This window comes from Neolamprologus multifasciatus, chromosome 1 (genome assembly GCF_963576455.1).
Source record: "Neolamprologus multifasciatus chromosome 1, fNeoMul1.2, whole genome shotgun sequence".
NCBI classification, from domain to species: Eukaryota; Metazoa; Chordata; class Actinopteri; order Cichliformes; family Cichlidae; genus Neolamprologus; species Neolamprologus multifasciatus.
Window position 1 is genome coordinate 30228490 of NC_140439.1, and position 13024 is coordinate 30241513.

At 41.2% G+C, this 13024-nt stretch overlaps 1 long non-coding RNA gene across 1 annotated transcript; it reads left to right on the forward strand.

Annotated features, from left to right (window-relative positions):
• Nucleotides 1-10740: 10740 nt before the first annotated feature.
• LOC146526041 (uncharacterized) lies at nucleotides 10741-12405 on the forward strand. Its single transcript, XR_014874496.1, has 2 exons — nucleotides 10741-11247; nucleotides 11323-12405. It is a non-coding gene; the product is annotated as an uncharacterized LOC146526041 (long non-coding RNA).
• The last annotated feature ends 619 nt before the right edge of the window (nucleotides 12406-13024 follow it).

Genomic DNA, 13024 nt, shown 5'->3' on the forward strand with positions numbered 1-13024 from the left:
AATATTTGATTTAAGCAAAGAATAAAAGAGCAAGGTGGTTACATTCATGTATTCTGTAAAAGTAGGTGCTTTAATTTGCAATCAAAAAGAAAAAAAAAATGTGATCTTCACAGTGGAAAATTGCAAATATTCCACCAGATCTTAGAAAAACAAAAACAGGATGGCCATCTTAGTCAGGAGCTGCTAAAAGGTTTGCTGTCTCATTTCTTTCTACACAGAAACTCTGCTTCACACTTGAGATGGAAAGTACAGTCTAGCTGCCAAGGATAGATGATCCAGGAGCATGCTTTGATATCTGCTCACATACCTTTGATGCTCACAACACTAGAAGTGCAGACATATTTACTAAATCAAAGTAACTTTTCTTTTAACAGCTGCATTGAATTTGAGATGAATGGAAACAGTTGTATACCAATGAAAAACAGCACCTTAAGGAAAAAATGATGTTTCTGGTGTCTGGTGGCATGGCACACACACACACACACACACACACACACACACTTTTATTTAGTGAAAAACTTCAGTGAAAAATTAAAACAAATTAAATATAATGAAATTAAGGAATTTCACCTTGTGCAAACTGTTATTATTGCAACAGCGACCGTAATACAGTAATGAAGTGAAAGTAAACTGTAGCATTGCAAATGTAATATTATAATGTTGTAGATGTCTATGTCTAATGTCTTAATCTATCTTTGAAAATTAAATGTCCCGTGCAGTGTTTGCAGATGTCCACAATAGGCTAGGAGTGGCATTGTTAATTGTACGAACCATCAGGTTTTTAAGGCTTCTACTCAGGATGCACTGTGAATTTCTAGAAATATTTCATGTGGACATGTGGAGGTGGTACAGCAGACCTAGAACATGTGCGGTACATAAAGTGTTGTCACATTGTTCTGTTAGCAAAATCCAAGTGATGGAAAAATATGGAAATTGCAAAAACCATAGTCAACTTAAAATACTATTATTTTCTTTTTCTCTCTTTCCAATACATATGTTGTGTGTGTGTGTGGGGGGGGGGGGGGGGGGGGGGGGTCTGGACTTTAGCTGAAATCCTTTCAGTCACCTTACACAAGTGTTGAAAACAACCCCGGAGAGAGTTTGAGTGACAGCAGTGGCATTGGAACAGAGCTGCCTAGACAGCCCATATCCCTTTCACTAGCTGGAAGTAGAGACTGGCTGAAAATGGCATCTCCTAGGGAAAGCCAACAACTGGCTATCACCCTGGCCGTTTGTCTTCATCAATCAACTTGCGTTTGTTGACCAAGCAACATGATGTCACTATTAATTTCATGCATTCCCTTAATGGGATCCAGAGGGGCATCCTATCCTCACAGTAGGCATTTCCTGCCCTGTTGCATTATGGGATATGTCCTCTTCCTTTGAGGAGATCAGTTGGACTTTTTCAAAGTTTTACATCTTCTCATGTTGTTTTTTTTTCCTCTCTTTTTAATCTCTCCTTCATTCCTGTCTGCCGTTTCCCCCCTCATGGTGTTATTTGCTTTGCTTTGTCATAGCTCTTCTCGTTGGAAACAGCTCCACTGTGTTTGTATCCTTGTTATGTGAGTACTTGTGATGATTTCCACTTATTTGCCGAGGTATACACTGAACTGGATGTACCAAACCTTTTGATCAACCCTCAGATTTCATGAACAGATACTGGCGCTGTGTGCTCAGATCAGCGCATTAGCGTTTCATTTGAAAGAATGGTGTCACTGTGTTGACAAGCTCATGATAAGTTGGTGGCTTCTAAGGGAAAATGTTTAAAGCAGATAAATGCCTCAGGACTCCATCTGTCTGTCTTATTGTCCTGATTGTAGTTTATTTTCGGTGATTATGAAAACCTGCTTTAAACAGGCTTTAGGGATGTTGGTTTACTAGCTTTAGATGAAGTTTGCCCCTCGCGCAATGATTCCGCACAAGGTATTTAATGTTATCTCTTCAGACTTCTGTGCAACTGTATTTACTGTCTACATGACTGGCTTTTTCACTCCTTTGATTATCACAGAGGAGGAGGGAGTTGTGAATGATATTCCTTACTCCTAGTCTCACTTACTCCCTTCCTTCCTTCTCAGCCCCCCTCCTCGCCTTGCTCTCCCTGTTACTGCACCTCTCCTCTGGCTTTAAGAGGCTTAGCAGCAGCTTAGCGCCCAGGTCAAACTGGCCTTTGCCCTTCATCTGTCAGCCTTTTGATGTGGTGCCAGCCTGGGCTGCTTGCTACGCTCTGCCTTTAACAGCACGTCCAGAGGTCATAGGAGGGCTCTAACTTCAAGACCCCACCCCACCTTAACGCTCTACCACCACCCCCAATCCACAACCACCATGAACACCACCTCCTTTGCAGATGTGTCTGTCTCTGATACCCCCTTTCCACCTCCCTTCAGCCCTCCCTTGCCTCTTCTCTGCCCTAGTGCCCATTATTATTTTATAGTTTGGTTCTGCATTCCTTTCACTCAGGCTGTAGTGGAAGGCAGACCTTTCATTTTATTGCTTACACATGTCCATGGCTTTCTTCCTCAGCAGGAAGAAACAAAACAGCAAGAGGGAGATGGCCAACATTAGGACCAGCCATCTAAACTCTCTCCACCTTGAACTAATAGTTGGGGGCCAGGGTACGGGTCTACCTCAGCCTTGTGCCAGTGGGGTTTCAATTTGTAGAGACATAAACAGATACTAAAGCCAAGGTTACAACACAGTGATTTATCAAGGTAGTTCACATCAAATTATCACAGTGCCCCCCTACTATCAGGCACCATAATAACCCCAAAGCAAGCCCCTGCTTCAGAGGTGCACAGTGGTCACACTTAATTTAGAAGTGCACAAACATGTGTCCCTCTGTCTGTTTTCCCTCTGACCGTGACGCTTCACACTAGTGAAAGATCATCCTGGGCAGGCCGTCAAGACTTTAAAGAGGATGTGAATGTCTGCAGTTGTATGCACATGTGTGTGTTGAAAAAGGTGACTGCACTGATAGACTATGAGCAGCAATCCCAGTGACTGCAACTGAAGAATGGAGATCTGGGCATGCGTCTTTGGATATTATAAGAATAAAAAATCTTCAAGGTAAATTTTTACAGTACTAACAGTCCACGTGTATTATGTCCGACATATGTTGTCCCCATTTCTTCATTCTATCACCTGGAACAGAAAACAATAGTAGTTCTTGGCTGAAAAGCACTAAAGTCAAGATGAATTATGTGTGATTTCACAAGCCAGGTATGTAACAGAATCTAACTTGAAATAAACAGATTATTTTTCTGTAGCAAAATTGTGTTTCACTTTAATATGGTGCCTGAACAGAGTGGTGCCTTTGATCTCTACTAGCAGAGCCCAGCACATGGATAATATATCTTTCCGAGATAAAAGTAAAAATGCGCACAAGATGATGATGTCATTCAGATATGGCCGCAAGCCTGGGAGAAAAGCAAACTTTCACAGGCAAGGCTATCCCGGGGATCATTCAGGGTGCTCTCTAAGCCTTCGGGGAAATCAATTACACATTTTCCAAACTGTGATTCCTGCTGTAGGAACTTAATCGCGGAGGCCTTCTGCAGAGGATCATCCCGATGAGTTTAGACACTGTTTTTGCTCCCTAGTGTCTCCTGTCCTCTCTCTCTGTCCCCCACCCCCAGCTTCAACCTTTGCAACTCGCTACATTTGTGTGCAGCTTACAATTCTGCACAGTCATTCATCATCATTTGCTGGCGTATCTGTCTTGAGTGCCTTAGCTTTGATCATGTTGTAGTTTATGCTTTACATCTGTTCTACATTTAACCTTCTCTAATGCTGCTGCTCAAAAACTATTACCCTGGCATAACTGGAGAAGTTTACCTGGTGACTTTGTAGCATTTATAAATCTTCCATATTTGTCATGGCCCAGTAAATAAATGATCCACCAGTTGAAACATTGTGATAAGCAGTCTCCCCTTGCTATTTCCTGCCTTATGGGACAGGACTCAGAGAAATCCTCTGCTTCCTCTTACGTGATCTTCTCTTCTTTCAAAAGCTTATCTACTCCTAAATCATTCCCTTTGAATTGGGAGGACAGTGCATTTTCTGTATTTTCTCTAACTCTTTCCAGCTCTGCTATTTCCAGTTTTTCTTCCAGGCTTTGCTCCCTGTGTATATGGGCTGCCACTGCACCTATGCCCCTCCAACCCCACTCCCTTCCACGATTGCTTGCTCTGTCTTTTTCTCTGTCCTCAGGAACCAAGGAGCATAAGGCCCTGACCCCCTCCTCCTCCACCAGCGCACTAATCATCCCTAATCAGAAGTGAAATGCATTTTTCTAAGGAAGTAGCTGGAAAATTTCACAATCTGCATTTCTCCGACCAAGCTGATTAGGGAAACATTATCCTGCTTTCACAGTCACTTCCAATCTGCCTTTAATCTGTCACTTCAATCGCCTAATTATTTAGTCAATGACCTGGGGACGCAATCTTACAAAAGAATGAAATGCATGCCATATCATTTTCCCTTTCATTTATGCATGATATCGCTGGTTACATGTTATGTTCCCTTGAGCTAAATATGCAAGCCTTGTTCATGTACACGTATTTGTGTGTTGCTGAGTGTGTGCAGGTTGGTGTGTATACACTGTTTAGGCATTTATTGTCCTTCTCTATCACATCCAGGGGTTTGTGGATGTGTGTTTTTCACTGTGTTTCACGAGTAGCTTGTTTAGAAGCTGCTGAGCTGTGAATGCTGGCTGGTGGTAATGCAGTTTAGGCCTAAGTTGGAAAAGCCTTTAGGGAATGAGACTCTGTGGGGGAGTTGTGTTATTGGAAAGGTCATGATTACAGTAGGGGGTCAAAATAACTCGCTGACACTCTTTATACACAAGTGACTGCTATTGGGCCTCAGGGTGTCAAGAACTATATTGAGTATTGACTATATGTCACAGCAATAAAAAGGAAACCTGTTCTCCACTGGTGAATGTTATACCTTCAAAGAGTGTGATGTCAGGACAAAAGGTAAAAATATCTTCAATGTCAATAAGACTGTCATGTTGACATGCTAATTTTTCTGCAGAGGTGGAAAGAGCAGTGTTTTTTCCTGGGTGAAAGTGTAAACAGAAAAAAATATATAGATTGCAAAACGTAAAAATTGCTTTGTTACTTTTTATTCATCAAACTTTTTGCCCAATGTCAAGAAAATATAGCTGCTTGGAAGTACGTAGGGTAGTAGTGCAAGACCTCTTCAGGTCATTTTAAACTATACCATGTAATGAAGACTAAACAAAAACATAACATTTGAGTTTATATGTATGTGAAAGAGCTTTAGAAGTTCTACCCCACAATTAAAAGCATGAACTTTCAACACTTATAATACTCTCCCTCTGTCACAGCTAGCTCGATAAGGACACAGGCCTGCCCAGGGCATCTGTCTTTCTTTCATCTTTGCCTTCACTTGATGGCAGCCCCTTCCTCTAGTTGCGGGTGCTTCACCTCTCTTATCAAATGGGGATTCTGGAGAGCCATCATGCTTATTTGTTCCTGTCACCCATCCTACTAATAAACCTCTTTAGAAATACGCTTTTAAAAGAGTCTAAGAAAACATTCCACAGTCTGGCCATGGGGCACGTCCAAAGTCCCATCAGGCCTTTGCTAAAACCAGTGCTTAGCACCTCCATCCAGCGCTGCAAAACAGATTATCAGAGGTCATGAACTTCGGCATTCAGAAAGAACTTTGACCATGGGAATACTAGTATTAAAACAAAAACAAACAAGCGATTCACATCAAACAGAAATATATTCTTATGATGAGATTCCATTCTTCTGGTTGCATGGATTTTATTCAGTGTCTGAGCTAATACCATTTTTCTTTAGGACACTGGCAATTCACTACATACATATATTTATAAATGATATAATGTCAGCTGAAAGTGACATTATATCTAATATCTGCTTTGACATCATTGTGTATTTATGTTTTCTATCAATTTTTACCAACTTTCAAATAAAAGAGACATTTGTCTCTTCGTTTTTCCTTTGAGGACTTCGTGAGTTACAGAATGCAACAGTTTGTAATTCGCCTATTTTTTTTAATGCTACAGTAAACTGAAAAATCTGTTCTCATATGCTAACATCAAGGTTAAAACTGAATTGTAATAAACATAACTTTTGTATCTGAATAAATATTGACTTGTTCATGTGTCTGATTGGCAGAAACTCTCAGTGATCAGGCTGTAATAACAGATGGTGCTTTAACAGAGAGGGGGTGGGGGTGGGGGTGCTGTTCGAGTGAGTTGATGTGTGAGCTATTTCAGGAATGCCTGAGAGGAAACGTATTGATTGGGACACTTAGACTTGATAAGGACGTCAGGTTTAAGAGGAGCAAGGCAATCATTAAGTACACCACTGGCCGTTGTTGTTCAAAAATATATTTGCTTTGGCTCGCTGCCCCCCACCACCCCCCACTCCCCAACCACCACCCATCCGAACCTTTTCTTCTTTTCCCTTTCTCACTTTATTTGGCTCTTTCTAGCCAGAGGTGAAAAGAAAATCTCATCTCCATCAGGCTAAATTGTGGTGGGCAGCATTATCAGTTCAAAAGACCTGAGGATTTGACAGCTCCCACTCCATGGTGATTAATTACTTCTCAACAGTGGTGGGTTCTCCTTTTTTCCCTGTGTGCTGTTATAGTGGTGGTGGTGGTGGCTGGAGGCAACACATGATAAGTCCTGCCCTTATTACTGGTCGCTCTGGGAAAAAGGCTCAGGCAGCAATGGGCTAACAGGGTCCAATCACACCACTGGTGCTGGGTAAGGGAAGCTAGCATGATATTTTGTTTACTCTTTAGCACCTACTTGAAAGGTACAACTCTGAGTGTGACGTTGGGTGAAATATCCAATTCTGTTCTTCGTTCTCGCTGTCTATTCCTTCTTCCCCTCGACTGCTTTTCCCCAGGATTATAAAGCGTTTCGATCTATGTTTAATCACTATACCAGTAACAACTACAGACTTGAGAGCTCTCTATTATCATCAGCCAAGGGGAAGAAGGACACTCATCATCAAATAGCTGATGGACAGAATTAATCACCTATGGACATTATACAGGAGAAACCATCTATTATAACCAGTGTAATCACACAAGGGACACGGCTTCAATCAACTAAGAGAGACTTCAATATAGTTAAGTACTTAGCTGTGTACATATTTGTATTACAAGCCTTTGGCAGCATTTTCAGTTGTTATTTGCATTCTGGGGTTCTCAAGGTTCTGCACACAGTCAGTCCTTGAGGTTCATGTCTCCCTGTAGGCTCCACTGTTTTGCTTGTGTGTATGAGTGGCACTTTCCCCGAGGCTGTCCCTGTTCGTGTGTGTTATCTGTGCATGCATTTTTGTGTATGTATTTCTGCTTCTGTTTCTCTCTGTGTACATGTATGCACATGGTGTGTGTATGTCTAAAAAAGCCTACATTGGAAAGCTTCAATACTGGACCTGTCAGTTCTATAAGTCTCCCTGAAGGCACTGAGGTGGAGATGAGAGACAGAAAGACACATGGTAAGGCACTGTGCACACATGCCTGTCAAGCGCCTGTCCCCAGCAGTGGGCACTCAGGCCATTGTGGTGTTTTCCAGATGGACACATCTGTCTGTTTCCATGGGAATAAGTTGTTTCTGATGGAGTTTTGTTTTTGTTTTTTTCTTTGTTTATGTCTGTGATAACAGGCTGTCCAAATTTCATGATGCATGGCGTGAGAAGACAACTCTGGAACTAAGACTGATCTCTCAGATAACATGTGTTAAGATGTCATTGTTGAATTGGAGACAGATGTTCTCATTTATAATCATTTCAATTACAATAGATTTGATTTCTGTTGTAGAAGAAGAGTATGATTACCCTACAGTTCAAGCTAATGCTTCTATAATTTAATGCATGTTTATTTGTTTATTTATTTTATCAGCTGTAGCACGTCATGTATATTTGACATCCATTTTCTCCAATGGGAGCTAAGAGGATGAGTTTTGTCATTACAGACAAGCAAGCAAGGTGAACCTTTCCTAGAGTACGGACCTTTTTCTGGTACGCAGAATTGAAACAACCCCTCAGTGCTTCCCATATAATCCCTGGCATTTTGTTTTGATGCACCACAGCATGAAAATGAGAGAATATGGCAATGTTATGGCATTTGAAGTCAATATGTATTATAAAATCAATCTAGATGAAGATCTGCCCATCCCTCTAATTAGATGGGGTGACTGGAGATTGATTTTTAATTGCAAAAGTAATTACATGGAGCAGATAGCCAGTGACATTTGATTATCTAGGTGATTGATTAAAAGGCCTGGCTGCTGGGGCAGACTGTCAGCCAGCTGAATCCAGACAAAAGAGAAAATTAAAAAAGTTGTCCCGTTTGTAATCACGAATTTCAAGGGTGAAATTACAAAGCCAAACATCCCCTTGGAGAAGCCCAGCATCCTTCCACTTTGCGCCTGTCTGCCCTCCTATCTCACCCCCACCGTCACAACACCCACAAGGCAAGACCTCTGTGACACACTAAAAAGGGGAAAACAATGATGTGAAAAATGAATTGAGGAATTGTTCTGTTACAGACAGCCTGGTGCGTAAATGACGGGTGCATATATCCGCTTAGCAGCCTTATCGCATCATCATACGTGGCAAACAAAAAAGAGAAGGCGAGATACTGAAATGACAGAAAGAAGGACAGAGAAACACAGTGAAAGAAAGCTCTTATCTTTTAGACTGCTCCTTGACTCATCTTCATCTCTTGTCATCTCACTGCAATAGGTGCCTGCATTCGGCCTGTTAACTGGTAAGGGAATGGGACTAAATAAACAGCTGTACAACATATTTGTTTTCCTTCTTGTGCTTTGGAAAGGCAAACGAAATCATTTTTATGTCTTTTTCTTCTCCTCCACTGTCATTCTTTTGGAGTCCCTCTTTTAGAAAACGAACAGTGACAAGGAAAAATGGTGGAGAGGGACAGCTGAGCAGTTTATGAGACTGACAAAACTGTTTAAATGGCTGTGATGGAGAGGAATAACTGACAACGCCTGGAAATGAAATTCTCCATTTTTGCCTTCTAAAACAAAGTTAGAAAATATATCACCTAGTGAGTAAATACTTGTCCTTTACAGACTTGTGAATGCATATCTATGTATCAAAGGAAACAAAAAAATTGTCTGCAGTTTGTGGAAAATTGTTTATTTATGATTAGTAGAAGATTTTATCTTCTACTAATCAACAAAGAAGATAAAATCTTGTATATGTAGTCTTATCTAATGACTAATATCATCCTACTTAGGCTTATAAGTCCCCACTGACACACACACACATTGAATAGCACATGCACATAGCAACATGTTCTCTGTTCGCAGTCCTCATAACCAGGACATCGATTTATTCCTCACCACGGATATGGCTATAAATTATGCCCGGTTAAGGTATCATTTAGCCTGGGCTGTTAAGTCATTTCTGTCATTTTAGTGGAGGGTTCACTCTTTCGCGCTTTCCATGAAGGCAACATTTATGCCTTTAATTTACAACCCCTTGCCTGGAGGATACTTCTCGGCTTTATGAAGTGGTATTAGGGGGCCTATTTAGTTGTCATGGCAGAGCACTGCCCAGTGTGGCGCAGGCAGCAGAAGCCAGCGCATGAAAAAAGGAGAGACGAGGGAGCAAAGGCAGCGATTTCAAATAAGTATCGCTGTCCTTTTAACTTAAAGAGCTCTGTAGCTTGGCAGGAGCAGCTGAGCAGAGCCTTTGAAGGGAGGGAAAAAGAGAGAAGGGAGGGGAAATGAAACAGACCCGGACCATCCCCACATATTATTCCCCCTCAGGATGTACAGAGTCTATATTGGCTGAAGCAGCACAGCCCCTGGGGTCACAGCTCCTTCTCGGGCTCTGAGAGACGCAGCATTAAGAGGGACTTTCCTCTGTCTGCCTCAGAAACAGGCCAGCGAGTGTCTGTGGATAAACCATCACACATGTGCCTCCCAGCACCAGGCCTGGTCTCTGTGGGTGAACACAAAGCAGCGGCACTTATTAAATTTCCATGAAGTTTACCAAATTTGCGGGATCAGTGGGGTGAGGCCGTTAGGGAGTCCATGCCACTGCCTGCAGCTTCTCTCTGCCACCAAAACCCAGTGTGGTTGCGGGCCATTCTCCTCCCACCCCATCTCTACCTCCCCCCATGCGTCGCTCTTTCCCAGCTTAATACTAGAAGGAGATTTCTACTGACTGGGTCTGATACAGTACAAAACTTACTGCCCATATCCTACAGGGACACCAGAGGGCCTGGTTGTAGCAGACAAAAAATAACAGTATAGATATGCAATGATGAAAACATGGCTTGTGATTTGCTGCATATGAGTAAATTTTATTCACACCAAAGGCAAATTCAAACACTTTGACACATAATACATGTGTCCAGGGTTAGAATTCGGTCAGAAAAAACTGTCATGGTTGCACATATAGTGAACATAACCTAAAAAGATTACTTCTTGAAGGATGTACTAACTTTATTCAGTGAGAAATGGGAACAAAGTTATATCCAAACCAAGAAATTTAGGTAGATTATCCCAAACATGTCACGGGCAGTAAATGCTCACAGCAGGCTGTTCATCTGGGTAAAGACATTTCCAGATGTGAAGCCAGTTACTTAAATGCCAGGTTAAGAGCGCATACACAAACTTTATCCTTCTCACATTTGTCTAAATAAAGTTTGGATGTTATTGGCTCAACTGAAAAATGTTTAATATAAAAATTCAATTGTATATATTATATGTATGTCATTCCATCGTTATAATTAAGCTTTAGGTTGTTAGTCCTTACAGAGTTGTTTTTAACATCTTGCAGTAAATTTATTGTGAAACTGATATCTTTGTGTTAAACATATTGCTGTGACACTGGTTTGTTATGCTTTTGTTATGATTAAAGTATGAAACCTTATTTTCATGAAAAGAGAAGGAAAAATGCCAGATCATTCCAGTCTTAATCAAACTCCATCCATTCATCACTTATTCTGTTATCCAGATTCAGGTTGTAGGGGCAGTCTAAACAGAGACGTCCCTCTCCTTGGCCACTTCCTCCTGTTCTAAGGAGAAACACCAAGGAGAGATGCACCGAGGAGTTCCCAAGCCAGTCAATCCAAATGGTTTCTCTTACATGTTCTGGGTATGCCCCAGGGCCTCCTCCTGCTAGGACATGCCGAAACACCTCATCTAGGAGATGTCATCTTAGTCAGATGCCCAAACCACTTCAGCTTGCTCCTTTTGATGTGGTAAGTAGTCATTATATTCTGAGCCCTTCCCAAATACTGAGCTCCTCACCTTATCTCCCTCTCTGCTCTTCACAGATGATGCAGATGATGTGGTTCTTTTGGCTTCATTAGGCAGTGACCTCCAGCTTACACTAGGGCACCTTTGCAGCCAACTGTGGCTGGTTTGACCATTAGTACCTGCAAGTCTGAGAACATGGTCAGATGGAACAGGTGCTCTCTCTATCTCAGGGAGGAGTTGGAGTCCCAAGTGGAGTAATTCAAGTATTTTGGAATATTGTTCATGGGTGAGGGGAGAGGTGACCGGAAGATCAGAGTTGGCAAAAGTACAGAGATTCTATACTTTAGAACTATAAATACTACTGTTAAAATAAAAGTTGAAGTACTGGTTCTACGTCTTTACTCAAGTAAAATTAATAAAGTTCAGCCTCTGAAATGTACTTAAAGTATCTCTTTGGAGGATTTTTCTATTTTTGTGCAACTCTAACTGAACCTTGTGCTGTATTAACATAATGATAAAGTAATATCAACAGCTAAAAATCATATGAATCTCTGCTGCACTGTATGTAACATAACTCTGACCATGAAACCAGTCACACATACTGTTCTTTGCTTTAACTCCTTCACAGTACAGCAATCTAACCTGTTCATCCTGCACTCATCTGCATATTTTCATGTAGCCTTTAAATAGCAGTTAGTCTACCCTAGTTTGATTTGCAACATGTTTCACAATATAAAAAAAACACAATGTCATGTGTACACACCCAATTTCTGACTTAAAAACATAGGGACTTAATGTAAGCTTTACATTTCCAGTGTATGAAATCCCACTGAGCAGTCCTTACCTTTAAATCTAACCCCTCTTCTTCCTCTCCTGTCCTGATTTTCTTAGCTTTCTCCATCTCTGAGTGAAGTTAGCTCTCTTTCTTTTCTCTCCCTGTGAAATACAGCAGCTGAACCTTTAGCTAGCAACACACTTTGTGACAAACTGCCCACAGTTTGTGTGTTTGCTGTTGTTTGTTGAGCTGATAGAAATGTTGCATTTGGAATGACCTGCCATTTAAAAATATTACTCCCTTTATGCTCACTCCTCTTCAGTAGGGCTAGCTAGAAGCTGAGGTGCCGCAACCGCAACTTACACCTGCAGTAGTTCCGGTGTTGTGGTAAAAACAAAAAAACTAAAAATAAAACCCGCCATCCCACTTTTAACTTTGGCACAAGTCATCTCTTTTTTTTATACTTAAAGTATAAAGTACAGATATTTGTTTAAAAATGTAGGGGTAAAAGTAAAAAGTAGTCAGAAAACAACAATTTTGTTACTTCCCACCTCTGCAGAAGGTTGACATATGGATTGGTGTGGCATCTGCTATAATGTGTATGCTGTACTGGTCTGTTGTGGTGAGGAGAGAGCTCAGCGTGAAAGCAAAACTGAAAGCAAAACTGTCAGGTTACCAGTCCACGTTCCTACCCTTAAGGCCAATTGCCTGAGGACATGAGCTCCTAATCAAACTGTAGCAACTAATCAAACTGAAAATGTGTACATTTAATCTCTCAGACAATTATTTCTAATAGAAGGGAAAACCAAAAGGACATAAACTGGATTTTTTTTTTTACCCATTTCATTAGTGGAATTTATAGCATTTTCTTCAAAAAAATCAGTCTTCATCACAGAATATGAAACTAAATGATGTCAGACAGGATGCTAGCAGAAAACCAGCCAAGAGCTAAGAACCCAGAATTATGATAAAGCAGAGTGACTACTGACCCCAGCCCAGCCCCT